A 13,254-nucleotide genomic window follows, 5' to 3' on the forward strand; every position below is an offset into this window, starting at 1 on the left:
TGGGTCTTTTCTCTGCCGACCAGAGCCAGCGGGAAGGTAGTGAGCCATGGGACTGTGGGCCGGTGATAGCCCTGCCCTCTCCTCCCTTTGCAAACATGAAACCCACAATAGGTATGGGCGGCACTAGTGTGCTGGCTCACAGCTCCTCAGACGCTTGCATTGGAGGAATTCCATTTAGAAATTGCAGACTTGCCAATGGTATCTTTGAGGGTCGGATGGCATACAGCAACTAGAGAGAGGAGTAATGCACGGGGAAAAATTTGCCCCTACTGATACAGAAGTCCAGTGATTCTTTCCTGTCAGTTTTTCTAGACCATGTTGTTGCAGAGTGGTTGAAAGAAATTCTGATCATGTAGGAAGGGAATAACCAGGTATTATGCCAAATACAAAGAATTAGAAGACTTAGTACATATGATTCTTTGCTTCTAGTTCGAATCTTCCTGAGGAGATGGTTCTGCCAAAAGATTCTTTTGCTTGCCGTTTGGAGGGCTTTTTACAGTCTGAACAGCGAGCATCCACATTCTATATTTATCTTTTTGTTGCATATGTAATGTGAATTGTTTTCTGTGGAATCTCTAGGAACTGCCTTCCTTGTAGACTGGCAATGCTACATTAGCGTGCACCAAATATAGCGTGAAATATGTACTCATAAATATGTATGCGGCAACAAGATTGTGGTGCGCTCAGTGGAAAGAATTTTGTGCCTGCCCGATGAAGTCGGTAGTTTGAAAAGCATGTTTTTGTAGATTTCAAGTCCCTGAACTTTTATAATGAATGTTTTACTGCACACATTCTGCAGCAAATGAACAGGATAGGTGACTGAAGATCTGCAGCATGTTTATAGTGTGTGCCCTGGTGTACAATGACAGCAAAGACTCAGGCACGGCGAATGCCGAATCCCCGGCCTTAACACTGCTGATGTGCTAAGCATTTGCTTTCCCTGATTGCTCCCTTGTATTATAAAGCATCTCTCTAGTCATCTACCCACCGTGCAGGGACAGGAGGAGGAGGGAGAATAACATGGTTTCTTGGAAGTGGTAGACATTTCCCGTCATACATTGTTTCATTATTTTTCTTTTCTATTATTAGCTAGCAAACACATTTCTAAGATGGTTTTCCAGAGTATCTCATTAAAAAAAAAAAATGTCCTTCAGTCTTTCCCAAACAAACTCATTATTTTTTTGAGGAAACTGCAGTGTATTTAAGGCACGTATAATTCTGCAGCAGAAATAATCATTGGAATTCATTATTGCTCTTCCTTTCCGGCCTATGGTTTACTCAGTCAGAAATAGCATATTAAATATATTTTTCATTTTTATTAAATCTTCAAACTCAGATTTAACCAGGCAACATTTTAATTCAAAGTGAAGCTGCTTTTGCCTCTGCTTTTCTATAGCTTTCTCTAGTTCTTGTCCTGTACATTTAATAAATGGATTGGTTTTAGTATTAGATGGTCATCCCTATGTCTTTAGTAAATGTAAGGTCAGAGACATGACTATGGCAGGTCTGATTATTCTTGCACTTTAAGTCCTAGAGAGAGATGATGCTTTAACCTTGTGAATGTTCAGAGAATGTCACTCCTATTTAAGTATATGTTATGTGAAAAAAAATGTGTATGTCCCATGACAATCCCATAGCCATTCATGCCCCTTGAAAAGTAGCAGTGTTGCACACATCATTTAGAGGGCTTTTTGCTGAGTAAAAAGGCTAATTGGCAACTTTTACATTTAATAAGCATTTTTTAGACACATATGCATATCCTTGGGACAGTTAGTTTGAAGGGAAACCTCTGTTTTTGTATTCCTCTTCTTAACTGAAATGAGGGTTTGAAATATGTCCACTGTCCCTTTGAAGTAAGTTGCTTAACTGGAATCTGTTTCCTGTTTTCCTTGTGAATCACCATTTTAGTTTCTTCATTTCTTATTGCAAGGTTTTGTGTTGTGTCTCTTCCCTCCCCCATCAGAGTAGTAATTCTGTGCTATGATAGTACACACAATGAGGATTTATGTAATACAGTAACTTTGCTGTTTGGAAAAGTGTTCCTGTGTCCATCTAACTAGTCATCCTGCTTTAAAGAACTATTATTTAAAGATTTAGATAGCCCTCTTATCTAAGCAAATAGTCGTTCTAAGTGGAGAACATTCGTATTTCAGCCTAACCAACCAAAATTACTCTGTGATCGGCTCCCTAATGGGAAGCACAGTGTTCCAGGTGTATGGTTGTCAGTGTGCCTTTTCATAGCAACACTTTTTTTTTTTTAATTTGTTTTGTGATTTGCAAGCCAGTTTGCTGCAGTACTGTTAATTGTTTGTTGCCCACTGGTGACAGCAGAGGGTAACTGTTGCTCAAGCAGTGGCATTCTGGCAAATTAATAGAGCTTAGAGTGCAGTTGAATAGTGGAAGGAATTTTTGCCTTGATGTTAAATAGATTTAAAAATAGTTATTTCAATAGTGCACGCCTAAGGTGGGGAGGTGGCGGTAAGCAAGAGAGACCATTTCAATGTATCCAGTTTTGTGTGTTAGAATTGGAATGCTGTATTAAATATCATTATTAATAAAAGTTAGAGGCTTATTTAAATAACAGTGGTATGAAGTCCAAAGAAAGTGAGCTTTAATCCCACTGAGAGTTACTTATTGTTAATTAACCTGAGGAATCGTGACAGCCTTCAAGGGACCAGATGGCAGCCACCAATTTTTAAGTGTTCCAGGAAGATAATGACCGCTCCTCTTGCTTCCCATATGATATTGGTATCAACAGTTTTCAAAATGTTGCAAAGTACTGGGTCATCAACATTGTTGTTAGCCTTGCAAACTGAATGCAGCTACTACTAGAGACCTTTATGGCATCTGGCAGAAGGAACTGCTGCCATTTCCTGAAGAGGCATGAGGAAGCTTCCCCAAGCCACAGAAGTTCATCAGGCTCTAGACATCAGTAGATAAAGGATACCCTCACAATGACTTTGTTTTCTAGCCAGATGCACACTCAGACCACATTACCAACCTTTGATTCTGACTGGGAATCAGAGTATTCCCGGGGTATACTTATGGATCTGAGTAGTCAACAGGTCTCTCCGTGAAGCCCTTTCCTACTCAGGAAAAGAGTCTCCTCTGGAAAACCTTCCTTTCTTGATTTTATGAGAATGATAAGAGACCTTTCCATTTAATTAGCAAAAGGATGAGGGCCCAGAGCAAGGCTTTACATCCTCCAGTTTGTAGATTTCCCTCAAGGAAATTGTGGCAGTGCCTGTCCATGAAATCCTGCTGGAGACACATGAGAATGTGGGACCTCCTTCCCAGCCCAATCTGTCACCAGTAAACAAATATGCAATATACGATATTCAAAATGCTCAAGTTTAAAACACAACTACTTCATCAGGTGGTTATAGTTTAATCTGTTGTCAAAAAGACCAAGTGGTCTAGAACCCACTCTTTAGTGCATGCAGGAAGGATTCTCATACCTAAACCTTATTGGAAGAAAATTTCATCAGGGTGCTATGCTCAATGCCCACATAGCATCCTATGAGCTCTTCATGGACAATTATATACAAAATATATTGCCTAAGGTGAAGAGAGTGTCAGATCATCTCCCTCAGATGTGTGACTACAAACCAATTAAGCCTGATACTTCACTTCAATGCATATCCAGCGCAGCTCACTGCTTCAATGGCAGGGGGAATGAATAAAAGAGGATTTATATTCAGACAACAACCAACACGGACTGAATTGCACAGTCTGGTTAAACAAATAAACGTGGGAGTAGCTTGCTTGTTGAGGCAGTTACTACCCTAAACCAGTCAAGCCTGATACTTCTCCTTGAATGCATATCCAGCGTGGCTCTCTGCTGCAGCAGCAGGAGGGGAATGAGGAAAAGAGGATTTACATCCAGACAACATCTAACAAGGTATTGATTGTTACGAAGGTTACTACCCTCAAACATTAAACTTTATACTTTGCTTTGATGCAACTCCAACACTGCTCTCTGCATCAATGGCGGGGGGTTGGAAGGAAATTGGAATCAAAAAGTTACCAATAAGGGCCCTGAACTCAGCGGTCGGGGTAACAGAAAGGTATGGGAAAATAAGTGTGAGAGCTTGCTGGGCAGACTGGATGGACTTGTTGGTCTTCTTCTACCATCATTTCTATGTTTCCGAGGATGGCGTTGATTTCTACTTGCTTCTGTTTGTGCAACTGCTCTCCAAGCCAGGATCCAGGGCTTGGATTGAGATTTCTCCTGTACCCAGCCCTCCATTGGACCCTCTTCTCCTCCTCCACCTCGTGGCTGTTAACCCCTCCCCCAGCTGGAAGACGTCCCAGAAACTAAACAAATGTACTTTTAAATCTCCCTTTGTGCAGGTAACTTCATTTCTGCTTGCTTCTGTTTGTGCAACTGCTCTCCAAGCCAGGATCCAGGGCTTGGATTGAGATTTCTCCTGTACCCAGCCCTCCATTGGACCCTCTCCTCCTTCTCCACCTCGTGGCTGTTAACCCCTCCCCCAGCTGGAAGATGTCACAGAAACTAAACGAATCCACCTTTAAATCTCCATCTTACACAGGCGTCGCGCACCTAAGGAGCACAACAAAGGGGCCAGCCCCTTTGTGCGCCCCTTAGTACACCCTCTGAGCACCCTCCGGTTGTACCGCTGCTCCACAGGACCTGACCGCTGCTTGACCCTTCTTCTACGCTCCACCGTCTGCCAACAGCTCTGTGACTCCAGGCACCCATTAAGGTTACCTGGCCCAAGCACCTACTTTCAGCAAAAACTTCACACGCATCAGGTGACTTCTATCTTTTACAGCTTTAATATCTGCTCTTGACTCTTCTGACACCGTTGTATATGCGTCAACCTCTATTAATTCACTGTTACAGTCTCCACTTTACACCGATATACTATTTGTGACCACAACCTCCCTGTTTGTTTATTTCCTCCTGCTATCTGCCCCCTGCCTACAGCACTGACCGTTCCTCCTTATCCCCCCACCATGGCCTGCATTTCCAGCCTCCCTATCCCACGCATCCATCACCCCTCCCACAGAACACATTACCCCCTATTAACCACCCAGTCCACCCACCGCAGATCCTTCCTCCTCCCTATCCTAGTCTCCCCTTTTATTCAGCTCCTCGGTCTCACCACCCTTTCTATCATGCTTATGAATGCTCAGTCCCTATCCAAGAAAACTGTCATACTGTCTGATCTACTAGATGACCATAAGCCAGACATATGTGCCATCACTGAAACCTGGCTCAAGGACTCTGATATTGTCCTCCTCAATCAGCTCCCTTCTGACACCTATGACTTTTTCTCCATCCCAAAACCAAAGAAACGAGGCGGTGGTCTCCTCCTCGCTGCTAAAAAGCACATGAATCTCAAACCTGTAAAAACCATTACACCACACAAATTAGAGATTGGGCTATTCAAATCTCAGAATCTCCAGGTCTGCCTAGTATATGCCCCCCTAGCATCCTCGAACACAACCCCTCCCCCCTTATAGAGTTTATCTCCAACAATATCAACAGCGATGCCCCTGCCATTATCCTGGGGGATTTCAACCTCCATGTTGATGCCACCCCCCGCTCCACCACATGTGAAGCCATCCTCAGCACACTCGAAGCCATCGGCTTTACCCAAGTTATCACCTCCCCCACGCACAAAGCAGGGCACACCCTGGACCTCCTCTTTGTCAACTCCAGCATTAGCCTACCCTCTAAACCACACTGTACCCCTGTCCCATGGTCCGATCACGCTATTGTCAAATCCTCCATCTCTATAAAGATACTCAAACCATCCAAATCCCCCTCCACCACATCTTTTGCCTACAGAAAATCCTGCCCCAGTGAGGACCTCACTTCAGCCTTTGCCAGCTCTTCTCTGAAACTCAACTGTTCAACTCCAAACACAGCCCTAGACTCTTGGAGCCACATCACCTTAGATATCGCAAACAAACTGTGCCCTATCACCACACACAAAACTAAACTATCTGAAAAAAAACAAAACCCATGGTACTCCCCAGACCTCAAACTAATGAAACATGAGCTCAGGCAGAAAGAACGCACATGGCGTAAAGACCCATCCCCACAAAAAGCATCCATATTCAAATCCTCACTACATCTCTACAGGCTAGCCACCCTTAAAGCCAAACGAGGCTACTACGCCCTAAGAATCCACGATTACAAATATAACCCCAAAGCCCTCTTCACCTATGTTTCTTCCCTTACCAAACACACATCCCCCCCCATTCTTGACAGCGAAGCCAGCAGCAAATGTGAAGAACTGGGACGCTACTTTCATGACAAAATCGCAACCATCCTTCTCCGATTTCCCTCTACTCCCTCCTCGCTCCCAGCTGCTACAGGCACTGACCCACCCTCGTCCTCCTTTAACGACCTTGAACTCGTTTCATCCACTGAAATCACATCTATCTTCAAAAAGATGAAACCTGCGACTCATCCATCAGACACTATCCCCACCAAAGCCCTCCTCACCATACCTGACATCATTTCCAAACCCATTGCAGATGTTATCAATTGCTCCCTCTCCTCAGGCATTGTCCCTGACCCACTCAAGCATGCTGTGGTCAAACCACTGCTCAAAAAACCTGGACTTGACCCCAAGGACCCTGCCAACTTTCGCCCTATCTCCAATCTCCCTTTCATCTCAAAAATCATGGAGAAGGTCGTCAACTCGCAACTTACAGAATTCCTTGAAACTCACAACCTTCTCCACCCCTCTCAATTTGGCTTCCGTAAACACCTCAACACTGAGACCCTCTTACTTTCCTTGACTGACTACTTACTCAGGGGAATGGATCAAAGTCACAGCTACCTTCTTGCTCTACTGGACATTTCAGCAGCTTTTGACACCATAAATCACACCCACCTCCTTGCCCGCCTAACCGACATTGGCCTTTCCGGCACAGCCCTTAAGTGGTTCTCATCCTACCTCGACAATAGGAAATTCACCGTGAAAATAGGCAATGCTGAGTCCTCTCACTACGCCTCTTTAACATTTACCTCACCCCCTTGTGCAAACTCTTATCAGAACTTGGCCTCAAATTCTTTCTCTACGCTGATGATGTGCAAATCATTATACCCATTCAAGGCTCCCTATCTGTCACCCTTGAATCCTGGGGAAACCATCTCGCTGCCATCAACTCCTTACTTACCAACCTCCACCTCGCTCTAAACACTGCCAAAACTGAACTCCTCCTCATATCCCATCACCCCCCTACTAATCCCGCACTCTCAATTGACTCTGCTATCAAGATTCCTCATGCACAGCCCTGTGCAAGGAACCTGGGGGTCCTAATCGACCAACAACTGAACTTCAAAAAACATATCAGTGCCATACTCAAAGAGGGTTTCTTCAAACTTAAAGTCTTAAAAAACCTGAAACCTCTCCTTCACACTAGTGACTTCCGCACTGTCGTCCAGGCTACACTGGCATCCAAGATGGATTACTGTAACTCCCTCTTTCTTGGCCTACCCTACTCCTCCTTAAAGCCCCTCCAAATGCTACAGAACACTGTAGCCAGAACCCTCTCCAACGCTCACAAATACGACCACATTTCCCCTATACTGAAGGACCTACACTGGCTCCCTATTCCCTCCCGCATCCTCTTTAAATCCCTGACCATTATACATATAAAGCCTTATATTCCCATCACTCCAACTGGCTGGCAGATCCCCTCCAATTTGCCTGCTCGAATCGGCCAACAAGGACCACTAACAAAGGGTCCCTCCATGTGCCATCGCTAAAGAAAGCGCACCTCACAGCTACAAGGGATCGGGCGCTCTCCATTGCTGGACCTATGCACTGGAACTCACTCCCAACCCACCTCAGACTTGAACCTTGCATCACCAAATTCAGAGCCCAGCTCAAAACCTGGCTATTCAAACAAGCCTTTCCCTAACACCCTTGATGAATATTGAATTTTGATGGCTCATGACCTGAATTTGACTATGACCTTGTTCTTATGACATTATAGTTCACTTGTTGTTTGTTCCTATGCTTCTCTGCTCTCCTTATGGTTTTTTGTACCCCTTACCCTTCCCCTGTTACTTGTAATTTCCGTTGCTTTTGTTCCATGTAAACCGAGGTGATGTTTCGACTAACATCAGTATAAAAGACTTTTAAATAAATAAATATAAATAAATAAATGTTTCTATGTGATGTCTTAATCCATAGTGGGTAAAGGGTCTGGAGTGTGGAAAATGCATGGCCTGATAAACATGCAATGTTTTTGAAAGGGCATAGTGAACCTCTGCAGTAGGTATTTGTGACTGCATGGTTGCGTGTCTCAGACCTTGGACAAAATGTGCAGGAAACACTTGTTGATGTGCCCTTCCAGTTGGGAGAATCTTTTGAGAGAGAAGGTCAAGGAAGTGGAGGTTCAAATTAAAAGCCACTGCCTACACTTCAGACACACACCCATGCAGTCACCAGTACCTACTGCAGAGGTTCACTCTGCCCTTTCAAAAACATTGCATGTTTATCAGGCCATATGTTTTCCACAAAAAAAAAAAAAAATTCTGTATCGCCTAGCCATAGTTCAAAGCGGTTTACAAAAGTAACATCCATAAAAATCATAAATATATAACATTTAAAACGATACTATATGAGCCTGTCATCTCAGTTGGAAATAAGAGCACTGCTACATATGATTCGGGCAAAAACCCTTCTTCTGCGGGAAAGGATAATAGCATTCATGTCTGTGATGAGAAATAACAGCAGGCATCAGCATGGGACATGTTGAAGCTGTTGGGCCTCATGATATCAACAGCGCACATCATTACCTTGGCACATCTCCATATGAGATAAGCCCGATGGAAACTATGATCATCATGGAATCGGGCCACTCAAGATCTTTGAGACAGCAACCAGATCACCCAGCAGCTTAAGAACCCTCTGTCCTGGTCAGAGGAATCTCCTTCTAGGAGGAATTATCATCTGCCTGCTTATCTCTTTCAATAACAGGGAGCTCTCATCCCATACAGCAAAGGGCTCAAAAGCTATAGCCAGGATCTTAGCCAAAACCGGAGATTGGGTTTTGACTGCATCCAGTAGAGTATAGCCAGTATCCCAGTATCCATGCCAGAGAACCTTCCAGTCAGGGAAAGGCTGAGTGTTTACTTAAACCATTGGCCCAGTATAACCTCAGACAATAGGGTTTCCAACGGAGGTAATCAGTATCCTTTTCCCAATTATGCTGAGAATCCAATCAAACTACCCTCCAAAAAGTTCTTGGTTTGCTTCTCAATTTCAGGAAATTCTGCAAAAGGAATTCTCCTTCCTCTTTGATGTCAGTGCTGTCATATCCATACCAGGGGAATGAGGCTGTTGATTTTATTATAAATACTCCCTGATTTCATAGAAAACAGAGATTACCTTCCCATCTTAGACCTAAGGATTTTGAACAGATCCCTGGTAAAGAAAAAGTTCAAGATGGACCTTGAGTCCATTCTTTGAAAAAAGAGTAACTGTTTTTAAAAAAGGTTTGGATAAGTTCCTAGAGGAAAAATCCATAAACTGTTATTAATTAATAAGCAATAGTAGATTGTGATTTATTTAATATTTCGATACTTGCCAGGTACTTGTGACTTGGATTGGCCACTGTTGGAAACAGGATACTGGGCTTGATGGACCCTTGGTCTGACCCATGTGGCATATCTTATGCTCTCCCACTGCAGACATGAATGTGATTATGCTTTTCTGTGGAAGAAAGGTTTTTGCTAGAGTCGTATCTAGAAATGCTCTTATAATTTCCAATAAAGGTGACAAACTCAAATGGGATTTGGGATATGACGACAAATCCTTGTAACGCCAGTACCAGAATGGATTTGCTCATTAATTCTATGCCACTTTCTTGAGTTGTGCTCTTGAATTGTCAATCATCCTGTAGTAACCATTGCAAGACATTTTATGAATACATATGGCACTGATGCCAGGCCAAGCAGCAGTACATCATATTGGAGGTCATGTTTCCTTAGTACAAATCTGAGGTATTTCCTGCAACATCAAAATCTCTCTATGTTGGTGTAAGCATTCTTCTTGGATTCGAAGAATGCTTACACCAACATGGCCAGCCCCAAGATTAGGTAGGGTGCACAGCAGTGCCAGAGACTTTGTCTTGTTTCAGGCCTGCTATTTCTCCAGAGTCATCTTCTGAGTCCTCAGCCTTTCTGTCCTCACACACAAACCACTTCACAGCAGCAGTCCAAAAAGGCTTTTGAGTGGCTGGAGGGCTACCCCAGAGACCAGCATTACATTGCTTGGTCTCAGTTCCTGGTGTGTTGGATGTCCGAGTGTTCCTGTTCTGCATGCCCATTCCTGGATGCACTCAACCGCCAGCAGTGTGGACCACGGCCAGCTCCAGGGTTGTATTGGTCGCATCATAGCACGAAGACTCATGCTCTTGTGCGCCCTTCTCTGCTCACAACAGATTGCGAAGGCCGTGAGCTCAGTGAGCGTGTCCCCACAACGGGCCTTCCATGATTTGACTCTTCCTTCCTGAGATTTTTTTTTTTTGCCTACGACCCGCAGGAGGCACCTACATCCAGATTTTTGTTCAAGTTCTTCAGCCTTGGTACTAGTCTTCAGTGTATCCAAGTCATGTCTTCATCCCAGTACTGCAGCCATGCTTTCATCCGGTATGTTCTGAATGGTTCTTCACCTTAATACTGTAATCAGGTATCTCCAGATTCTGCGTTTGGACCCTCAAGTTCCCCTATTGGTATACTTTCAACTTCTCCTAGCTGAAGAGAAGAAGCTGAAGGGAGAGTGTACTGTTGCGATGCTACTTGGAGGGCCCAGTGAATGACCTCACTTATCACTCAGCGATGCCACATCTTCCTCATTGCAACAGTAAACACCAGCATGGGACATGTTGAGGCTTTTGAGCCTCATGTCATCAGCAGTACACATCATTACCTTGGCACATCTCCCAATGAACCCTATGATCACTGTGGAATTGGGCCACTAAGGATCCAGATCACCCAGCAGCTCAAGTATCCTTTGTCCTAGTTGCTGATTCAATCAAATCTGGCCAGATGATTTTCCTTCCAAACTCAAATCGTCTTAACCACTATTGCATTCAACCTGGACTGAACAGCTTATATAGAGGGACTTCATACTCGGGGTCTTTAGTCTGCTTAGGAAAAGCTCCAGCACATAAATTTGCTGGAGCTAAAGCGGTACTGCATGCTCTAAAGGCTTTCAGAGATCAGTTGTCCTCATTCAGACAGACATTTTGTAGCGATGTTCTATGTGAACAGATTAGTAGTTTCTGTGTTAGGAAGCTATCCAGATGTGAGCCTAAGCCATTTCTCAAGGAGTGGTCCTAAGGGCCACATACCTGGAAGACAAGGAGAATGTTCTGGCAGATTGAGTCAAATCTTGGACCCATATGAACGGTCCCTGGCAGGGAGTAGCACATCAAATATTCCACAAGTAAGGAGCACCTGTGAGGAATCTAGTTGTCTCCTCTGAACAGAAGGGTCCTGAACCTGTGTTGCAGGAGAGGGACTCAAGGCAAACTATCCTTGGATGCCTTCTTCCTAGATTGGGAGGAGAGCCTTCTGTATGTTATCCTGTATTTCTTCTAGTGGCAAAATCTTTGCTAATCTCAGATGGGGGACCATGATCCTCATCTCCCCCTATTGGCTGAGAAGGATTTGGTTACCACTCTTGCAGAAGTCTATCAGGGAATCAATCGGTGTAAGAAGGGCCACCCGCTTTCTCTTGTGACCTCAGTATAATAGTCACCCAGTTGATGAAAGCTCCTTGTAAGCCATTAGTCTCCTGTGAGTTCAAGTATCAGCCCTGGAAGGTCATATTTTTGGTACAGTCACTTAGATATGCAGCATCCATGAACCCCAGGTATTAGTAACTCTTATTCACTTTATACTATTTTTGTACATGATAGGATGGTACTGTGTATTCATTCTAATGATCCTGCTTAAGGGTATGTCAGTCGTCCTCCCAACACTTTCTCCCAGGCCACATGTCCACAAAGGTGAAGAAACCTTGCATGGTCTGGAATGCAGAAGTACCTTCTATCTGGAGCAAACTGAAGCCTTGGAAAGTTCACCCAGCCTTTTTGTTTCTTTTAACCCCAAGAAACCTGGAACTGCTGTTGCCAAGCATATCCTTGCTTAATTGGCTAACAGATTGCATTTTTTTTTTGTTATGCCAAGGCATGTCACTCTGGATGGGCTTGTCTGATGGCATTAAAACCATGGTGGCATCTGTGGCCCACTTGAGATCAGCCTCTTAACATCTCATTATTTAGATAAAGACTCTGATACGACAGTAGGTGTGGTCTATCTGAGGTTTAAAATCCATCTCCATTTCCCCCATGGCTGTTTTTTTGTTTTCAGGCTGTACTCTTGGCAAAAAAAAAAGGCTCAATGCCACAGAAAGTATATTTGCTATCTTTCTGTTTTCCTATTATTTTCATTGGAGACAGCTAAAAGGGTTCCCTCTGTCTGTGAGGACTTAACATCCTGCTTGTCCTAAAGTGAAGGTCGCCTTACTTGTAAAGATGTTCTCCAGGAACAGGATGTAAGTCCTCACAGACCCTACCTGCCTCCCCTTTGAGTTCATCTGTACATGTTCCTTACCCGTATTAAGAACGGAAGGAACCCCGAGTGATGTCTGAACTGGACAGCAAGCACACGTTTACACACCTTGCCAGAAAATGTGAGAGAACTGGCCGGGCTCCATTGGATGACATCACCCATCTGTGCGTTGGCAATCTTTGCTTTGTTTTTACAGAGTAACTCAGGGCTGTCACAATCTGTTCTAAGATATAGTGTTCCTGACCCCTAACTCTGTAGTTTCAGCAGTTGTCCCACCATCTCTCCATTTAGAAAAAGTGCACACTTCTGAAATATTTCATATAGGTAGAAAAGTGTTATCTTTTGTAGGTTTGGGTGTGAGTACAAGAAGAGCTGAGCTTTGAGAAGGTAATAGTGGTTGGTAAAAAAAAAAAAGCATCAAGTGTATGTACATTTAGGATCTCTTTTTCATAATTGTCATGCAGAAACCATCTCGTCTTGCTTTGTGCAGTATAACTGTGACCGTTCATTTACACAAAGCTGGACTGCACGAGTGGTGATAGTTGTGTCAGTTAATCTGATGGATTGAAACTAGTGCTTTATTATAAATCTTTCTGGTATACCGGGGGATTTTTCCCCCCCTCAAAAACTCATTTATTTTCCTCCTTTAGGGAGTTTTTCGTTGACCAGCAAAAATAGGG

The 13,254-nt window shown here is 43.8% G+C and overlaps 1 protein-coding gene across 6 annotated transcripts in view; it reads left to right on the plus strand.

The window, feature by feature from the left end:
• The window catches only part of CHD9 (chromodomain helicase DNA binding protein 9), a 406,054-nt gene that overhangs the window by 114,988 nt on the left and 277,812 nt on the right, over nucleotides 1-13,254 (plus strand). The gene's annotated exons all lie outside the window — the stretch shown is intronic.

Source organism: Rhinatrema bivittatum, chromosome 7 (assembly GCF_901001135.1).
Source record: "Rhinatrema bivittatum chromosome 7, aRhiBiv1.1, whole genome shotgun sequence".
NCBI classification, from domain to species: Eukaryota; Metazoa; Chordata; class Amphibia; order Gymnophiona; family Rhinatrematidae; genus Rhinatrema; species Rhinatrema bivittatum.